Source organism: Anser cygnoides, chromosome 4 (assembly GCF_040182565.1).
Source record: "Anser cygnoides isolate HZ-2024a breed goose chromosome 4, Taihu_goose_T2T_genome, whole genome shotgun sequence".
Classification (NCBI taxonomy): Eukaryota; Metazoa; Chordata; class Aves; order Anseriformes; family Anatidae; genus Anser; species Anser cygnoides.
In genome coordinates, this window is record NC_089876.1 from 19,993,582 (window position 1) to 20,014,717 (window position 21,136).

At 36.6% G+C, this 21,136-nt stretch overlaps 2 long non-coding RNA genes across 5 annotated transcripts in view; both read left to right on the forward strand.

Annotated features, from left to right (window-relative positions):
* LOC106033716 (uncharacterized) overlaps positions 1-21,136 on the forward strand; it is a 278,677-nt gene that overhangs the window by 250,589 nt on the left and 6,952 nt on the right. The gene's annotated exons all lie outside the window — the stretch shown is intronic.
* On the forward strand, positions 1,729-14,298 carry LOC136790651 (uncharacterized). Of its 2 annotated transcripts, none has more exons than XR_010830994.1 (4): positions 1,729-2,170; positions 3,468-3,582; positions 4,140-4,295; positions 14,196-14,298. It is a non-coding gene; the product is annotated as an uncharacterized lncRNA (long non-coding RNA). The 2 variants fall into 2 exon arrangements; XR_010830993.1 differs by lacking the exon at positions 14,196-14,298 and adding an exon at positions 4,523-5,953.

A 21,136-nucleotide genomic window follows, 5' to 3' on the forward strand; every position in this document is an offset into this window, starting at 1 on the left:
ACTCTTAATTTATTGTAATAAATAAAAAGGAGGAAGATTTATGAAAAAGTCATTGAGAAACTTATGCAGTGGGAAATATTAACCAGTATCTATCGAACATCTTTTGCAAGCAACTTTGTTTTGCAGTCTACAGAAAGTCAGCCAAATTAAGGCACATTGCATACTTTTTTTTTTTTTTTTTGGTAATGCTGTAGTACATAGAACTCTTTTTTTTTTTTTTGTAAGTAAGACGCAAACTTAATTAGAATCAATTCCAACAGTCCCACCATGTCTGTAGATGGAACCAAGAATAGAAAGAAAAAAAAAAAAAACAAAATTATTAAGATAGTGTTTTATTTACAGTTCAGTGAATTGAAGGAAGAAAACTTCTGTCTCCAGTGATATCACCTCTTGCCTTATCAAGTTTTGATTTTCTCTTGAAATTCTCAGTTCATCAAGAGAAACAAAAGGTAAAGGATAAAAAAAAAAAAGTATGTTCAGATACTTTCTAAACTGCTTTATTATACATAAGTTTTAGAGTTAGAAATAAAATTTAATGTATCTGACAATGAAATAGGAATGTATCTCGAGAGAAGGATTTTGGAATAATTCATAAAGTAATTCTGATGTTTTGAGGTACATATACAGTTGAGAATTGTCAGTGAACTGCTTTAACATTTAATTGATTTTTATTTCCTCATTGGCTATACTGCATAGTGCTTCACATCAATAGTAATTTTGGAAATGAATGACAGGAGGGACTTACAATACCCTTCCCTAGGCTAGAAAGAATACAAGAAAGAATAAACTGTGCCCTTTGAACGTACACAGCAGTAAAATGCATAGTACAATTATTCCCTCAATTTCTCCTGTAGTTCTGTGATATCCCAGGGTTTTTAATGGGAGAATTAAGGAATTTGGTTATTTCTTTGCATGTTAAAGGCAGGTCAAATTAGAGATTTTTAATAGCAACAGCTTATATATTAGATGTCTCTGACCCCCTCCTTCTTATCATTAAAATCTTTTATTGTCTTTGGCTACTTGATTTCAGCATTCTGGTTGCTCCTCTGCTTGTACCTTGTTATCTAAAATCTTTATTATTTTTGCTAAATTGGTGAGCGTAGGATATCTCTGTATCACATCTTTCCATATGCACACACTTTCCCCAACACTCTTTTTTGTTTTCCTACCATTTCCATTAATGGTAATTGCTAGTTCACTTTCTCTTCCTTTTCCTAAACCTGAATGCTTGCTGTGAGAAACCTGCTTTAAATGTCAGCACATTTCCTTGTCTCAGCCTCATTTTCTTATGCTGTTTGCCAGCTCTGCTTATATGGGAGCTGTTGCATCTAATGCTCTAAAGCTCTCTTAGGCAGATCCTCATCAAATGTAAATTTACTTAACATCATTGAAAGCATTGGAGCTGAAAAGCTGTCTTTCTGTATTCTTTCAAATTGCAATAGCTGCATAAAATGTAGAATCAGAGAGTTGATGAGGTTCTGGAGATCTGGTCCAACCCCCCTGTTCCAAGATGGGTCAAGTACAGCAGATTGATCAATGTCATGTTCAGACAATTGTTGTATATCTCCAGGGACAGAGACTGGGCAATCTCTCTGGGCAACCTGTTCCAATGTTCAGTCATACTTACAGTAAACCCTTTTTTTTTTTTTTTTTCCTTACATTAAATTTTCTATGTTTTAGTTTTTGCCTTTTGCTGCTTGTCTTTTCCCTGGGTATTCCTCTTTCCAGGCTGGCTCTGTCCTCTTTCCTCAGATATTGATAAATGTTTGTAAGATTCCCTGTGCATTTCTTCTCCAGGCTGAATTCCTAACTCTCATCTTTTCCTCATATGACAGATGCCCTGATCCCTTCATCATCTTTATGGCCTCTCACTGGACTCTGCTTGGTAGCTGTATGTCTCTCTTGCACTGGGAAGCCTAGAACTGGGCATAATAACTTCAGATGTCTCTAATCATTGCTGACGAGAGTGGGAGGATCACCTGCCTCAAATTCCCGGCAACGCTCCTAAACAGAGTGTTACTGTTTTTTGCTGTGAGGGCACATTGCTGGCTCATGTTCAGCTTGCTGGCCACCAGGGGGCTGCAGGCCCTCCGCAAGGCTACCTTCCATTGGCCTCTGTACTGGATGGAAGAAGTGGTGGTGGTGGTTCTTCAGCTTCCCAGGGTTCAAGGTGAGGCTGAACACCTTGTAGTTCTCCTAATCTTCCTCCTTGTCATTCTTCAGAATAAGAGTGGTCACCCTTTCTCCATTCCTCAGGTGATCCGTGAAAAGTAACCAACCCTCCTGGAATCTATATTTAAATTTATAGGTATTTTTCATCTTTTATGCCATTGCTGCTGATGCATGTACATGAGTCTGTTCCTATCTGTCTGTAGAGGGCCTCATCTGCTTGGTCTTTTTGGTCAGGTGGCCTGTAGCGGACCCCCACTATAATATCACCTGTCCCAGCCCTCCCTTTAGTCCTGACCCATAAGCTTTCTGTCAGCTCCTCATCCATCCCCAGGCAGAGCTCCATGCACTACAGCTGGTCGTTGATATAGAGGGCAATGCCCCCTCCTTGTCTTCCCTGCCTGTCCTTCCTAAACAGCCTGTATCCTTCCAGGAGAACACCATAGTCATGGGAGTCATCCCACCACATCTGACAGCCCTGCAAGAATACGCATGTCTCTAACTCATCTTTTTGCTCATAATGTGTGTTTTACTGCACAGGCACTTAAGAGGGGCACCCCAACATGTTCTGTTCCTAGAAAGTGTTTGGAGGATTTCTCCACAATGGTGCCTTGTAGGCATTTCCTTGCTAACCTGCAAGTGCTTCAAGTGACCCCACTTAAGTCCCCCATTTTGTTTTATGATCCCTCCCTATCACCCCATGCTCCTTGTTCAGCAGCCCTGTGTGTCACTCCTTCAACAGGGCTGCTGAGAAAGAGTCTCAAATTTCTTCTCTGGAGAATAATTGAAAGCAGTATTTAGTATTTATTTTTCCATGCCATAAAGAGGCACTGATTGAGATGAGATTGAAAATGTGTTGTGCTGGGCATAGTATAAACATGCTTAAAGTCTAATCCTTACAAAGTTTACAATCTAAACCAGCAAGACAGTCAGAAGTCAGGAGAGCAAGAATAGGTAAACCACCCTGTCTGCACTCATGCAACTTGACAGCAGCTTAAATTTGGGTTAAAACTTTCCAGCTTTCCAGATTGCCAAGTTATTTCCATATGCAGTAAATCATGTTTCCCCTATGAAGTATTTTCTGTGCTAATACTTTTCCTGATGAGTTCAAAATGCCACAAGTGTCAATATTTATAGTTTCTATTATTTACTACATATTTTACTGCTTAGTAGAGCTCACTACCAACAATTTATTTAGATATTCTCTTTTTACATTCTTTGATTCTGTAGTAATTCATTCTATCCTCTTTGATCATTCAAAATAGTTCATCTACATCTTTTTTACTTTCATATTCTAGTTGGTGCCTCTTTACATTGCTCAGACAAGTGAAACACAGATAATATTTTAAAAATTATTTCTGTGCTTGGTGTGGTCTAAATATTCCATGAATTGTGGGACAGTCTTTCTTTCAGGTAAGCAGTATTTTCAATTTAGGATTTATAAGATGATAGCAACATTTGACTTGGCTGTGGGTTTATTAATGGAAATTTAATAGATCATCTCTCTCATTAACTGATATATTCTTAGTTAAAGTGTCCACATTTTTTCTTCAAAAGTTTAAGGCTTCTTCATATTGTCCTCTGAGCTGCCAAAGTAGCTGAAAGAAATCCATTATGTATAATGCAATGACAGTTCAAGAATCTATGCTGCTGTAAAATCATACACATTGAAAGATAGCCCCTGCTTCATAAAGCTCCTTGTTTGATATTTTTTCTCAAAGGTATTGGGACTAGCAATAAAGTCCATTGTCCCTCCTTATCACATTTTCTTTCCTTGTAACATCCTGGTAATTTGATCAAGGGATTAGTTGCTTACTATGACACTATGTCAGACAAACTCTGTTTACGCAGAAATGTTGGGCATTATTCTTAGTTTCTGGCTCCATTGCTCTTTGTCCATAGCCATGGATCAATGAGTCAGAATAATCTCCAAATTAGCTTTTCTCATTACTACATTTCTCTATCTGTAGAAATATTCAGAACACATCTGTTCTCTGATGTCCGATGACATGGTCCTCAGATTTTGGTCTTGGTTTCTACCAGTATTTCCACGTTGTTGTCTCCACAATAAAAGAAATACATTTTCACAGTGCAAGTTTACAGCTCTTCTGGCTATATAAAACAAGGTGGGTATTTCCACAATAATCAGATCAGTGTCTTGTTGTTCTCATTAGAGTTTACTCATATTTTTACCTTGCAGAGTAACTCATGTTTTCTGGCATAGGTTACCTAAATCTTGATGGTTTCTGCATGATACATGCTAAAATGTGTTTCCTAAGCTTATTTGCTAGTCTTCCTAACATCAGAGTACCTTTTTACTTCACTTCATTATCCTCATCTGTTTCCTCAACAGAATTGACAAACAAAACGTGGCTTCAGACTTGACTGTAAGGACTAGCAGTGCTTATCTTCATATGACAGCAGTATCATTTACTAATTACTTATTACTACATTTTGTTAGTACTTAGAAATATGGTTTTGTGGATCTGTAATCTCATGTAATGCAATTATAAACATACGACAAAATAATTTGGTCCTAAGGACCTCTGTTCAGTAACGACAGTGCCAAGTTTGCCATTTCATGTTTTTCCTAATGATTTAAGTCACCTTTCAAAATGGAAAAAAATGTTAGTTCTATTTTATTTTTGATAGAAATCACATCCAAAGCTGACCTATTTCTCATTGTTATACATTCCTTCTTATTTTTGAGGTAGTAGGTATGAACATACTAAAATAGTATTAGTCTGACATACTGACTGTGCCATAAAAATAAATAATGTATTTTGAGTAGATTGTTATATTCACAGATATGTTAGAGAGATTATACACATAACTGGGGGAGAGGGAAGGATAAATAAAGTTGTGATGTATCTTTTATTGACTCACTATGAAATAGTGCATTCCTGGATGAGTACAGTATCATTTACAAAGCTGAAATAAAGTATATCTTTATGTTATTGATTTAGATGTTTAAGTTCTAATGTTATTAGTAGGACAGACTAAATTTTTCAAGTGATAATGAGAATTGGCTGTGTACCATAGTTACAGTTATTACCTTAGTAATTCATTGCTACTGGGCTACTCAGATGTTAACTATTTTTTCCATGAAGATAGACATATTTGAAAACTTTGCCTTCAGTAATAAGAGAAAAATATATATTAAAAAACCCTATGATGCCTTATTTTTAATAATAATTTACTTTTGCCAGTAAAAGTATATTACACAGTTTCTGATAGTAGCCCATCAGAAATTTATGATAGTATTTTCTGGTGAAACTACTGGAAATGTTGTGCCAGAAACTGACGGTAAAAACTGTAACATGCTTATAAGTAGATCATCTTAAAGGTTTAAAAAAAAAAAAAAAAAAGTAAAGGAATCTCTCCTGGCTTTCTGTCCAGCTTTATTTAAAAGTGAAGCTAAACTTTAAAGTTATCATTGCCCTTTGACCAGGCTATAGCTGTTAGAGTTCAGAGTGAAAATGCTTTCTGATTAGAGTCTTATAATTGCCTTTTTACAGCAGTGAAGAAAATGCTAAAGAAAAAAATAAGTATTAATCCACAAACTACATCTGGGCACGGGTTCAAGACATGACAGTCTAAGTTCTACCCTTGCCTCTGACCTGTTAGGTGCTTAGTAAGTCATATGTCCATTTTAATTAACAGCTATTGTCTATTTTATTTACTTACAATGAAAAATAATTGGATTGGGGTGGTTTTATGATGCGTTTGTTCAATACCTTTGAAGTAGTATTCCAGTTTCAGTTGAGGACTCATTTTCTTACTCCAAAACAAATAATAATCGCAACTAAGAACTTTTTATAAGTCCCTTGTGTATTTCACGGATGAAAACTAAAGCAGTGTTCATATCAACTCTGATTAGATACTAAAACAATTTATGTATCATTCCAAATGCTGAAAAAAAATAATTTTAAGTACTTTCTTATAGACTTTTTTTTTTCTTTCAATAGTTACACAGAACAAAACCTACAGTTTGTTATTGATGGGTGAGAGTGTTCAGCTTGAGGACAGGAAGGCTCTGCAGGGGGATCTGGATAGGTTAGATGGATGGGCTGCATCTAATCTCATGCCATTCGGCAAGTCTAAGTGTTGTGTGCTGCACTTGGGTTATATCAACCCCATGCAGTGTTTAGCCTTGGGGAGGAGTAGCTGGAGAGTTGCCTGAAAGAAAAGGAGCTGGGGGTTGCTGGTCGGCAGCTAACTGAACAAGAGCCAGCAGCGTGCCCAGGTGGTCAAGAAGGCCAATGGTATCCTGGCCTGCCCCAGAAATAGTGTGGCCAGCAGGACTGGAGAAGTGATTGTCCCTCTGCGCTGGTGAGACTGAACCTCAAGTACGGTGTTCAGTTTCGGGCCCCTCACTACTAAAAGGTTATTGAGTTGCTTAAGCATGTCCAGAGAAGAGCAACAGTGCTTGTGAAGAGACTAGAAAACAAGACACATGAGGAGCAGCTGAATATGGGGCTGGTTAGTCTTGAGAAAAGGAAGCTGAGAGGAGATCTCATCACTCTCTACAACTACCTGAAAGGAGGTTGCAGCAAAGAGGGTGTCAGTCTCTTTTCTCAGGTGGCAAGTAATAAAACGCAAATGCAAGTAATAAAATGTATCTCAAGTTGTGCCTGGGGAGACTTAGATTGGATATCAGGAAGAATTTCTTCACATGGAAAGGAGGAGCTATTGGAACAGGCTGCCAAGAGAGGTGGTGGAGTCACCATTCCTGAAAGTGTTTAAGAGACGTGTGGATGTAGTTCTTAGGGGACATGGTTTAACTGTGGACTTGTAGTGTTAGGTGGATAGTTGGACTTAATGATCTTGAAGGTCTTTTCTAAACAAAAAGATTCTATGATTGATTGATTGAGTTACCTTGGTGACACGGGTGACCAACAGTTACAGGTAACCCACACTTTCTCTTCCTATCTCCTATAAGAGATGAATACAGAAATATAACTCAGTCTAGTGAAATGTTTAATTTCTGAGGAAAGTAAAAATTATATAATCCTTATTTCCTTATACCTGCAGTGAAGATTCTAATGAACACAATTCTTGAACATGTAATTGTAGAATGAAAGCATGTGCACTTTAGATATTTTCTAGTTTGATTGGCTAGTTTTTCAACTTCTTTCTTTATTTGTACTTGCTGAATTGGTTAAAAAAGAATGCTCAGCAAACATAACTGAACAAATTGCATTTCCCTCAGCTGAACTGTATGAAAGACCCCAGAGACAAACCAAACAAGCCTAGCATGGTCCCACAGGAAGCTAGAAATTCAGCTGGCCTTTTTAAGACTGACTTCTCTGGGGAAAAAATCCCTGCAGCTGCTTTTAAATGTTGAGGGTTAAAAGCATTTTTTGTTGCTGAGAATGCACATTGGAGCATATGTAATGCTTTAATGTGCATTTTAAAGTGAAAATACAATACATCTTTTCAGAACATTTGGAAATAATCACAGACTTGCTTCTGAGATTGAATGAATTCAGAAAGGTACTTTCAAGCAGAGCTGACTGACACTCAGAATTTCCCTTCTGGAAGAAATTTTGATATTGCAAGAAAGGTTTCATTTTGAATGAGAAGAAATATAAGAACTTCTATTTTCCCTTCACTGGAAAAGTAACTGTGGAAATTGGAAACACTTTGCTTTTTTTTTTTTTCATAAGGAAATTTGTCAATGTCTACATTTAAAAGATTGTTCCTTGGGCTTTTGGTAGGTGTTAGAAGAACCCAAGGAATTTTCATAACCCTAGAGAATCCAAAAGACTCTAAAAATGAAGAATTAGAGATGGATAATAATGTTTAGATTTTACATGAAGTTAAAAAAAAAAATCACGTTATCAGAATGTTTCATTATGTTAAACCTTTTGGAAAAGGGTTGATGGAGTTCTGGGAGACTATAGAGAGCAGGTAAGCTATCTCTCTTCAATGACTAATTTTCCCCACTCTGCAATTGATCTTACCTCATTGGGTGCATAAAGGGATTCTTCTATCGATTTCACTTTGAAGGGAAGACTTTAGTAGAATGTACTGCTGGAAACTCTGTGACTGCCTTTTTATTACCCATCCTGAAATTTGCATCCATGAACACCTTATATGAGCCAAATTGTCTCCCTTAACCCCTCCTCTCTTGGAGACCACAGTCTCTGCAGTGAATGTGCATGCAAATAAGCTCTTTTTAGCTTTGGTATTTTGCTGTGAGAATTAAAGAAAGCTGCTGGCTGAGGTGGTGGAGAAGGGCAAGAGGAGCTCTTTTCACACCTTCTCTGTCACACTGTGGCAGCACAGCTCTAGTATGCCATTGACCTGAGATGGAGAAATGGGAAGGATGGAGACAGAGTCTTAGGAAGCTTGGGCCACGTGGGTAGGGCCACTGCAGATACAGTGATATCATAATAGAATTAGTACTGAAGAATCTTAGCATCGATTACACGTAAATCTGTGATATTATGTAAAACAGTGATACTACTATGATACTGATAAGTTGCCCATCATTATTTGGCATAGATATTTCCCATTCTTTCCTGTACTATAGCTCATCTTCAGCAAGTAAGCAATGCCTGTGATGAACAGTTCTTGGGAGCATCTTAATTCTGAAAACAGTCTTCTGGGAAAGGGGAGCTGCACTCAAGAGAAACTAGGCATCCTATTTCTTGGCATGTGCTTTAATCAGTGAACGGTGGTGACAAATTGAGGTTGTTTATCCTCCTTTACCTGATGAGTATTTTAAAAAAGGGTTTTTATTATTTTTTAATCCTATATAGATCAGCTGTGTGTTGAGACAAATGCCCATCAAAATATTTTAACCTTATGTTTCTTATTTATTTTCTCTAGACAGCACCTCACTATGCACAAGAAAGTGACGAATTATCCCACAAAGGCACTAATATCTCTTTTGTGTGGTTGCTGAAGAGACCTTCATTGAGGTTCTCTTGTATATCCTTCTGAATAGCATCCGTCTTAGCATAGCTTATTTTTATTGCACATGTGCTCTGAAACATTTTGTCTAATTTCTATTTCTGCAACAGCTGTCCTGAATATAGATCAACAACCTGAAACACTCCATTCAATTCTGTAAACTAGCAGTATTCTAGAAAAAATTTAAATAACATATTTTTGAACATACAAATACTTTGAATTCTAACAGAGAAGAGGGAATTTTCTCATTTTAAGTCTATTTTGAAGCAGTAATACTAGTTAATGATGCAAATCATAACTCATTTTCAGAAAAAATGTTAGGGGAAATCCTAGTAGGTATAATGTATCTCTCCTTAGAGAGCAAAGTAATGCTGAATCTTGAATCTGTAATGGAAGTCATAATGAATCTTCCAATATTGAAGTTGTCTCTTCACTTTGCTGTACTCTCTGTGTTTCAGACATATCACATTTCGCTTATATATCAGTAGGATTTTGATAGTCATTGACCACCATAACCTAACTTTAGCTGTCAAAAAAATTGGCATCAAGTCTAAGCAATTAGTTATGCTCCCTGCACAGTCGATCGCTAAAGAGAACCATTTTCAAAACATATAGACTCTTCTCCCAGGGCTTTGAAGTAGCTGTAGAGAACTATATAAAGACTGTAGGCATATGTCAAAATATACAATATGATAATAAATAACACATAATCATTATTCTTATTTGAAACCATGGTGGATTGGCTCTAGCTAGCAGCCAGACTCCTACCTAGCTCACTCCCCCACCCATATTGGGATGGGGGAAAAAATAGGAAGAACGGGAGTGAGAAAGCTCATGGGTTGAGGGAGACAAGGAGACAGGGAGAGTACTTATCAATTACTGTCACATGCAAAACAGACTTAACTTGGGGAAATTAATTTTTTGCCAGTTAAAAAGAAAAAAATATTGCCAATTAAAATAATTAAATTATTACTGATTGGGTCACGGGAAACAAAACCAAACAAACAAAACCCCAAAGACTTTACAAACTTACACATTTCATCCCGCTTTCCCAGGCTCAGCTCCATTCAAAACACCACTTCTTCCTGCCTTGCTATTGTTGCAAATTACATTCAGTCACTTCAGAGAGGCAATGAGAAGTTTAAGAATAGTTGCAGTCAGGACATAGCAGTTTCTCCCTTCAGATCTTCCCTTTGCATTTTTCCTATGCTTCAGAGTGTGTTCTCCATGCTCTGCAATCCCCTCAGGGGTGTATCAGCTCCAGCTTGGGCTCATCCACAGTTCACAGTCTCTCCTGGAAAGTATTTGGTTAGATGTTTGTCCTCCGTGGGCTGTAGACCCTCTAAAGGGACCTACTCTGGCATTGGTCTCCCTCATGAGCTGCAGTTCCTTTGGGGAAGGGTGTCTGCTCTATTGTTGAACACCTCCTTCTCCTTTGCCCCTGCTGTTTCCTGTTGTTTCTCACTCTTGGTTCCTTCTTCCTCTCTCTATCTGGCATTTTCTGCCCTTATTTACATGTTTTAACAGAGCCTTCACCGGCTTGGTGAACTCACCATGGGCTCAACTTTGGCCTTTGGTGGGTCTGCTGCAGAGCTTTCTGGAAACAGCTGTGTGCAGCACAAGGCATCCCCTGTCCTCCTCTCACACAAGCCACCCCTGCAGCACACCTGCTACCAAAACCTTCCCATCTACACCTGATACAAAGGGCATAAATCAGTTAACTGAGAATAGAAACCTGGTGTCATCTGGTGCCATACCTGGCACATCTGTATGTCCATATGGAGACAGGAAATATGACAGAGATACTACAGAAGAACCTCTGAAGTGACAGCTAAGTCAAGGCACTAGAAGCCTAAGTGTTGACAACTGAATTGCACTCCTGAATTTCTTGGCCAGTTCATTTACATATCTTTTTACTAATTGGAAGAAGTGAGGTGTTCCAACATCTCTTTTCTGAATGTCTATAAATTTATGGACTTTTTAGCCTAGAAAGATGCAGTGTAGCACAAATATTTTACACTGTGTGAGATCTTGGCTAAAGAGAATAGAAAAATACATTATGCTGACAGCGAAACCATTGGGCTGTAAGTAAGTTACTGGTGGAGATCCTCAAAGCTGGGTTCAGAATTCATGTTATTTAATGTATTCTTTATGAACCTGACACAAACAACAAAAATGTAATGAAATTTCTTGATGACATAAAAGTGAGAGGAACAATAAATGCAAAGCAGCACTTGAATATTAATTGTATATAATTGGCTTGAACAAGACATAACAAATACCAGCTGAGGTGACGCTCTTGTTTCTTGAGCAGGCATTGCAGTAGCCAGTGGCAGCCTGCAGCCATCAGCCAGTAGCAGCAATCTTATTCTCCATCACATGGTATAGGCTGAATCAAAGTATGACGGATTATATTAGCCTTTAGAAAACAACGATGAAATTCTATGTGATTTTAAAATTTATCAGACATATATTAACAAATCTTCCTTCATTGTTATGCCCACTATTTATGTATATTTTTTAGCTTTTGCAGGAGCTTAAAGGTGTTAATACAGTTATCAGTCCTTGACTGGTTCTACTTAGAAGCAGAGCTAGTGTGCCTTTACAAGAAGTTGGCTGGAGTGCTGTACTGGTATAGGTGTAGGCGCAAGTTACTGCTTTTCAAGCCAATGAATGTTTGGGTAGCACAACTTCTGTAGATGTTGATTAAAATATTTAATTTTAGACATTTAAAACATTAAAACTAATAATTTTGAAGATCCACATTTTCCTTCCAGAAATGCTATGCTTGTGGATGCTCCCATTTATCCCTAAACTTTTCAGATTAACTAAGCCTAATTCACTAGATATTTCCAGACTTTGGTTTCATTACAGTTACAGTATTAAAAATACGAAACACGCTAGTTTCAACATTAACTGAGAAGGGAACAACCAAAATATACAGACTGAAAAAGTCCCAAGATGGTGTAAATCAGTCCCTCAGCTGGGACTAGAACTAGGGCTTGGAAGGGCTGTTCTGATTTAGACTTGCCAAAGATCTGACCCATACTTATTATCAAAACACTCTGCTGTAATCTGCAAAAATATATGAGAGAGAACATTTATCTGGCTGACAAAAGCTTATTTCTTTAGAAAAGATGTTTAGCTCATAAGTTCAGGTAGCTTTGCATGTTTCTGGTAACCTGTGGATGACATTTGAAAATTAAGTCTGACCTGAAAGTTGAGGGAGAAGTGCAGTTAAAATAGATTAGATTTATTGCAGAGGTGGGAAATGAACAGTGCAGCCAACTAAGAGAAATATCTGTTTGACTCTGTCTAGTGTTAAGATGTTACCTTGAACTTGCAGATTGAGGAGAAATAATAATGTGCCTTGGAAATACACTATTTTGATGAATGCTGTCTACTGGAAAAGAGCCAGTTGTATTTGCTTCCTTTCTGTTTGTTGTCAGCATCTCAACACTCAACATGAACTCTACCATGGCAAACTGTCAGAATAAGTTATTTCTAGTCTGTAATGAAGGCTTCTATCACATGTTATTATTGAAAATAACAGGTCTTGAATGTGTATAGTATACAATTCATTTTCTTTTTCACAAAAGTATGGATTTTTTTAAGGTTAGAATGAGTGTGAAAACCTCTCTAACAGTACTTTAACCAAAAAAGACTGAAGATAAAATTCTCTATTACATCTAGACAGATTGTGTATATGTGTGCACATCTATTGCAATAGATATTTTGAAGTGAGAGAGAAAATACCAGTAAATAAGATGGATGAGTATTACGTAGATTAAATTATCTGAAAATTTAGTTGATTAAAATGAAAATTTTGTCAAGAAAATAAAAAGGGAATTATGTAGACAATTTTGAAAACTTACCCAACTGAATATTTAAAGATATATTGCAATATTTAATGAAAATGAAAAAAATGAAAATGTAAATCTTAGATTTATATTTAGCATAAGAAAAGCTTGAACTATAGGCTGGTCAGCCTCACCTCAATCTCTGGGAAGCAGCTAAGCCTAGAAATGGTTTCCAGGCACCTGAAAGAGAAGAAAATCACCTAGAGGTGTCAGCAAGGATTTGCCAAAGGAAAGTCATGCTTGACCAACCCAATAAAGTACTGTGATGAAATGTCTGATCTGGTAGGTGAGGGGAGAGCAGTGGATATTGTCTAGTAGGACTTCAGTAAGGCCTTTGACACTTTCTCCCATAAGTTCTTCATGGAGAAGCAGGTGAAGTATGGTCTGGGTGAGCAGTGAGGTGGATTGAAAACTGGCTGAATGGCCAGGCCCAGAGGATGGTGATCAGTGGTGCAAAGTCTTGTTGGAGGCCAGCAATAAGCAGAGTACCCCAGAGGTCACTACTTGGTCCAGTCCTATTTAGCATCTTCATTAATGATCTGGATGACAGGGCAGAGTGTACATGCCCTTAGTGAGTTTGCTGATGACACAAAACCAGGAGGAGTGGCTGATATGCCAGAGGGATGTGCCACCACCCAGAGAGATCCTAACAGGCTGCAAGAATGAGCTGACAGGAACCTCATGAAGTTCAACGAGGGAAACACAAAGTGCTGGGGAGGAACAAGCCCATACAGCAGAACATGCTGGGGGCTGAAAAGTGCCTTTGCAGAGAAGGACCTGAGGGTCCTGGTGATCACCAAAGTAGAATATGAGACAGCAATGTGGCCTTGCAGCAAAGAAGGTTAATGGTATCCTGGGCTGCATTAGGCAAGGTACTGCCAGGGGATCAAGGGAGGTGATCCTTCCCCTCTCTTGGGCACTGGTGAGGCTACACCTGGAGTAGTGTGTTCAGTTCTGGGCTTGCCAGTATAAAAGATCTGGACATACTGGAAGGAGTCCACTGAAGTGGCACAAAGGTGATGAAGGAACTGGAGCATGTCACATGAGGTAAGGCTGAGAGAGCTGAGACTGCTTAGTCTGAAGAAGAGAAGACATAGAAGGGATTTAATGATATATGAAGATCTATTTGGATATTTGCATCCTGAATTTGACTATCTAAGAATTAGATATATATATTTTTTTTGATTGAACTTCTGTAGTTTAAAAGAGAAATGACTCTGTACCTCTCTGGCTGTTGTTTTACAGTGGAAGGAATTTCCTTCTGAATGAGTCTGTTTGTCTACATGAAGTGGTACTACATAGTGGTGTTAGGTTCTCCTCTGTGATAGTGTTTTCTTGAACATAGGTAAGACGGCATTTTATCAGCATTTTATCTGTTGATGACAAAATCATGCCATCAGCTCATGGCAACAATGAAAAATGTGGGCAACCACTCCTGATCTCATGCACTATCTTCCCAAAATAAACTTTTCTACTAGTATTAGAGAGCTTCTGGTTGAATAAGGGCAAGGTAGATGCATCAACAAATGATGTATAATGCAGTTGTGTGGTCTTCAGCACCACTTTTGTTGCTCTCCTAATCTATTCCTATGTCGCTGAATTACTTGCTCATGCAAGCACAACCTAAGATAATAATTTTATTCCACATCTAAAGCCCCACAGTTTTGACCTGCTGGTTTGTGAAACTGTCATAACTCCTACACAAACTAATCCTCAGATAAGCTTAGCTTTTAATTTGTATTGATAATGAAACAGATGTTTGTCATTTATTAAAAAATAACCCAAAGGAATGAAAATGTGGATGCCATTTACAGTAGGTTCTTAAGATGCACGTGTTGAAGAAACAAAGCACTGTACACGATGAACTTTTAAATCAAGCGTGTACATGGTCTCTAATCATTCACAAGGCAATAGACCCCAAATTGGGGGAAAAAAAAGTAAGTGTACTGTATAACTCAGTTTTCAGTGGAGTATTGGAAAAAAGTATGGAGAAGCGGGGCCGGAGGGGGATTAAACATTTGACAATACATAATGTAGAGCAGTTTAACCAGCAATGTGTAAACATTCTGAAGTATATATTTTTAGTCAATACTATATCTCACATCCAACCACATTCTCTCTTCAGTTTGCCCCACACATGAAAAAATTCCTCTATGAAAATTCTAGAGATTGTTAAAGAACTTCTTCAATCCTGGCATCACAGAAATAGAAATATTCACCAAGACTAATTCCTTTTCCTTCTCCATAGCAAATGATTGGAGATCAGAGCAGGTATAGACTAGTATGTTGAAAATCCCACTGTGACTAGCAGTGATGGCTAAAGACTGATGAAAACCAACTTTTGATGCTGGAACACCACAGTGGGTAGTTTCTTTGGTGAGCCTGAAAACTGGCTTTTGCTTTCAAAGTTGTGACATCAGAAAATAAATCCAGTTCAGGGAAGACTGCAAATGGGATGGAATGTTTTGTCTCTCTCCAATAATATGCCTGAAGATCTTTCTAGGTTTTGAGGGCTACTGTTTCCTCCTACACGTCTTCAGAAGTCAGCAGTGAGTGAAGAGAGACCAATCCTTCCCATATGCAGCCACCCTGCCACATGTTTTGTTGTTATACTATGCCATCCTTCTAAATTGAATTCTCTGACTCACAGTTATTTGACTGTGATATGAAATCACAGAAAAAAGAAGTATCCATGAGGGATTAAAAGGAACCATGAAGTGAAGAGTAAGAAGACTTGAGAAGAAATGTCTCCTCTGAACTTTACCCCTTTGTTCTGTACTATTCCTCTCCACTAGCGTCCTCCGCCTTCAAGAGAAGTATGTACCATCTGATCTTTTTTAAGTCACTATCAGAGTCTAATAATTCCTTGACTTACTGCATGATTCACCACATTGCCTCACTTTGGATCCTATATAGAACCACTAGAAAGAGGATTCTTAAAGTACGTGTAACTTTGGAGGTTATCTAGACAGCTGTATTGCTATCTTTAGGAAAGTCTTCTAAAGCTTTGAAAGAGACTCATGCTAATAGCAGTTTCGGGAAGAATTTTTAGAGATTCACCCAGTCTCCAGGAACCAGGAATATACACACATCATAGAAAATTTTTCTACCATTTGAACGTGTTATACATGAGTATATAGCATGCACTTTCTATGTACTGACATCAGATATTTGATTTCATTTCTGAAGTAGATGGGCTACTGAGCTAAGCAGTCTAAGTTCTCACTTGAAATAAAAAGAAAGCATTGGCTCAGTAATATGCTACCTATTATGTTTCTTTATTTTTGTTATGTCAACATCATGATTTTGTTCTTTTATTTTTCAGTGCTATACTAATATTTAGGGACTAAATACAATCTACAGACAAGCCAACATTAATGGAGCTAATGGAGCTAATCCAGAGTAGAACAGGCTTATAATATTGGTTGTATCCCAAATTAGAAGCTTTGGAAACATTCTATTTGTTTGTACTTCATACGTACTGCAGGTTATTTATTTGGCTTGGGGAATCCATCTCCTAATACAATTTGCAAGACATGCAGTTTCCTAATCACAGGGGAGGCTTCAGGCAACTACTTGCTTAATTCCAAATGTGAACACTAGATTGGGTATTTTCAAAGTATTTTTTTTTCTCCATCATGTGCTACTACTTCTACCTGCCAACATTTTATCAACTTGCTTTCAACAGGAAATTCGTTTCATACTTTCTGCTGGAGTTTATTCTAGCAGCTGAATAGCCTGAACATCTTCAACATGATAGGTCAGAAGGTGCCACTGTGTAAAGCTGTGATAAGGGAAAAAAGAAAACCTTGAAGAAAGTCAGTTTTGACTTGTTTCTTCTGGTATGTAAAAGCCAGCATTTTTTTCCTATCAGTGTTTTCAAAGTGTTAGAACTGGAAATGTAATGTTTAGCTTTATAAGGATCTTCTTACTTCAGAGATTAGTATTAATTTTTAAGAGCATATGACTAATGTATTTAATTGGAGAAATATGAATAGTTGGATTTTTGCAAAGAAGTCAGTTATTATGAACTAAAAAATATTCTAGATTTTATAACCTGTTAAGAACAATGCCTGTATAGAAGACATGTTTGCTGAGCATAATCATGTCATTTAGATATAAAATCAAGGAGCTAATCTTGCAGTCTTGATTTAGTCAAAAGTCTTATTGGAATCAATAGAAGTATTTCCTAAGAAGGAATTAATGTATTTTTTCCTTTGCATGTTACAAAAACAAACAAACAAAAAAACAGAAATAAAAACCTGAAACTGTCACCTTAATTTAGAAATATTTAGAATTAGTCCATGTATTCCTCTTATTACTGTGATTAAACCAGTGAAAAGCTAAACAGCTGATAATGCAAGGCAAAAGTATGCTTTAATAGGACATCAGGTCATAGAATCATCATAGAATATCCCGAGTTGGAAGGGACCCATAAGGATCATCAAGTCCAATTCCTGGCACCGCACAGGTCTGCCCAAAAGGTTAGACCATGTGACTAAGTGCACAGTCCAATCTCATATTATTATTCATTATATTATATATTATTATTCATTATACAGCATTATATTCCTAAGAATATTTTGGAGAAACTCTTCCATTTTTCATCGTTGTCTTTAGAATATAGAGATTTGAATGGGATAAAATACTTGAGCAGTGAATTTTCCAAATTCTTATATGATTTATTAAATCTTCCTAGACCAGCAGTTATGATATTGTATTGTTCACTTCAGTATTTACTTTAACTAGTGTCCATTTGTCCAAAATCACATTTCTTTTAGTTAACAAGAGTATGTTCATTAAAATAACTAATTTAACCTTTAGGATAAACCTAATGAATACAATACTGAGGTTTTATTATCGTTGTCAGTCAAAGGAAATAATAGTCCCACATTTGGTGAGTAAAAATGGAAACAGTTCACTTAGTTGGGCAAAAGTCTTTGGTATATATTAAAAATTTCCACTGAATGAATTGAAATTTTTCAGTTATTACCAACATTACTTACAATATGAAAAGCTTGATAGACAGAAGCAAATATTGACAACTTTTAAAACTTAAAAATAATAATAATAATAATACCTTCAAAATTTGAACATATTTTTCAATGATGAATTCTTCTTTAGGGATTTGCATTTTGGTGAAAAAGCCATTTGATCAACATATACAACCATTCTATTTCTTTTTGTATTTTGATGTCAGAAGTCTATAAGATAAAGAAAAACAAAACAAAACAAAAAACAAGAAGGATCTCTTTCAGCTTTCTTTTAAATTTTCTGTGATTTGAAAATAAATGTTTTCCAAGTTATCACTGAAAATAATGAGAACAGTCTAACAGATAGTAGGAGAACAATGTTAATTTTAATTGGCCATCTGAAGAACTAGAGAGGCTTGCTTTTTAAATTATTATTATAATATATATATATATTTTAAAGAATTTTGAATCAACATAAGTTTGGAATTTCTGTTGGTAGAAAGAAGAAAGAAAGTTGGTTCTCTTGCTTAGGTCTTAGTTTGATTCAAATTTTGAAATTAAGTATTTTTTTATAAACTGGGAATTCTGGTTTTAGCCAAATCTATTCTACAGAGAGTTGTTTTTGGTCTCATACTGGAGAAAAATTACCCATGATCTGCCATGGAGGACTTTTTCTGCACCACTATATTTTACGTGTAGACAGATCCAGTAAATATAAAATTGTTCTAGGTGAAGTAATTAATGTACAGCTTCAGGATCTGGTGGAAAGTACATAGTTAAGGGCCCAGCTGTCTCAAAATAAAGGTGTTGCTGAATATAACCATGGTAAAGCAATATCTCAAAAATGGCAGAGCAAAACAAGAAATAATGCTCAGTCCTGGGTTTAAATAGTAACTGGACTTGTAAAATAAGCTGCTTTTGACCACAACTGAAATTCAAATGTGAACACATTCCAATTTTAACTATTCAGGAAACGAGTAACAAGAATCCCCATTAAGACTTCAGGAAAAAGGCTTTTGAGAGCAAGCTTATTGCTGTGGGTCTCTCCATGCTGAAAGCCTGTAGCTGAGGGGCAAGTTTGCATGAGAAGATTGACTTCTCCAGCTAGCTTAAAAACAGAGGTAAAATGTCCCTAAGGCAAGCTGTTTTAGGAAGAAAGGCATCAGCTAATTAAACTTAATTGGGTTAGCCAGGGTAGTCTGATTAGCATAATTAATCTAGGCCTCTTAGTAGGCCTGAGGGGTGTATGTTTTTGTTAGGGATCCTGTGAGGGAGGTGTTTGGGACTCAAAGTAGGAAGAATAGTTAATTCTCCAGGTCAAGGGAGAGGTGCTCTAGACAAGTGGGAAAGAAAACATATAGAAGTACAGAAGATTTAGCACAGCTGAAGGCCATGTATTCTTTTGAAACTGGTAATGACTATGTAGAAACAGACAGGTTGAAGATTTAAGTCCACTTAGAGATGGGAAAGCAGTCTAGCCAGTCCATTACACTTGTGCTTGAAAATGCTGTGACATAAATGAAAATATGGAGTCCAGTACATAGGATTAAAAACTGACTGTGTAATAAAATGGTAGAATCCTTCACTTTGGGACAGTTTAAATAATTCAGGTTAAACTTCTGTGAATGAGAATTCTTATGTATTAAAAGTGTGCATATTCTAACGAGTTCTCTCAAATGACAGAAAAAAATTATCATCGCTTAATGACACTCCTAGTTTCACAGAATAAGTGGACTTGCAAATATGCACATCATACCTTTGATTGTAGTAGTGCTTCAATGGAGTAAATCATGCATTTGTTCTTTCCTGTGTTGTATTATTATGTCATAGTTTTACTGGGCCCAAAGGGGGGCTTATTTGAATTGTCTTCAGGCTTCAAGCCTGTTTAATAGTTTCACGAATGCATTTACATTTTGCTAAGCATTTCATTTTCAACATCACTCTGAATGTATCGGTCAAATGAGCCTTTGTCATCCTCTGTTTGTGTCCAGGAAAAATTGTGAGTGCCAGGAAGATACCTTATTTTCTCAGCCAAATTGGAAGAGGTTATCTCAATTGATAAGCTTACCCCACAGTTGATTGTTAAGAAATATAGTTAGGAATCCCCAAGGGGAAAAAAATCATTCTGCAGTGCATTACGCTTTGCCTACATACTTCTGTGGGTTCCTTTTATTATTCCCCGATCTACACTTTAAATCACTGCAGCTTCAATTGCAAGGTAAAGGTAAAAATAGGAATTCTACCTTGAAAAATCTTATAGGAAGTCTGTACACGTATTGGCAGCTATAGACTACTGTTAATAGAGATGTGAGGATTTTTCATTATATATTTGAATTGCCACTAATATATGAGGCTAATGAAGGATATTTGGCATATAATTTTGTGAGCAAAGATTTTTCTGAGATGTTACGATTTTTGACTGAATGTGATAAGGTGTTTTCTGCAATAAGGAAACACAGAATGATTAAATGTTCAGGGGTACGTAATTTATCTAAGTAAATTGAAATATTATGTTTGTAAACTAAAGTTTGAATAGTTTTTTACTTAACTTTGTTTAGATTTTTTTTAGGTGGCTTATCATATCCATCCAAATTATTCCTCAAACTGAAGTTTCCTGTCTTAAATAATGATGGATGTTTTAGCTTATGGTTTAGAGGAGAATCTCAAAATCTGTAAAGCCTGTATAAATTAAGCTGATTATACTGTAAGATGCTGTTATGTGAAAGACTTTGGGAAACTTCTTGGTTTCATTCTCACTTGAAATATTATGTAAACAATTTTAAAATGCATTATTTTTTTCTAGGGCTAGCTGAACCTGGATGACAAAAAAGACATGAAAATTAAAATCAAAATAAAGCTGATGAACCAAAACATATAAATAAATCTTTTTTTTTCTTTTTTCTTTTTTTTTAAAATATTTAGAAAGATCTATGCTTAGATCAATTCTTGCCCAGTTTTGCTTCAGAGCCATTCAGATGAGATTTTACAAAAGGAAGGAATGAGAAACATTGCTAAATTGCTTTGAGAAAGGTTAGGCACTCAACATGAATAAACTATGGATTGCTACACCACAGATATATATGGCTTGTTGAAAAATATTTTAATGAAGTAGCGAAGGTCTGCTAGAGAGTGAGTTAAAACGAAACATATAGCAGTGTAGTACACTTGAAAAAGACAGATTGATTCTTTTCTTCTTTTATATTTAAAGAAGAA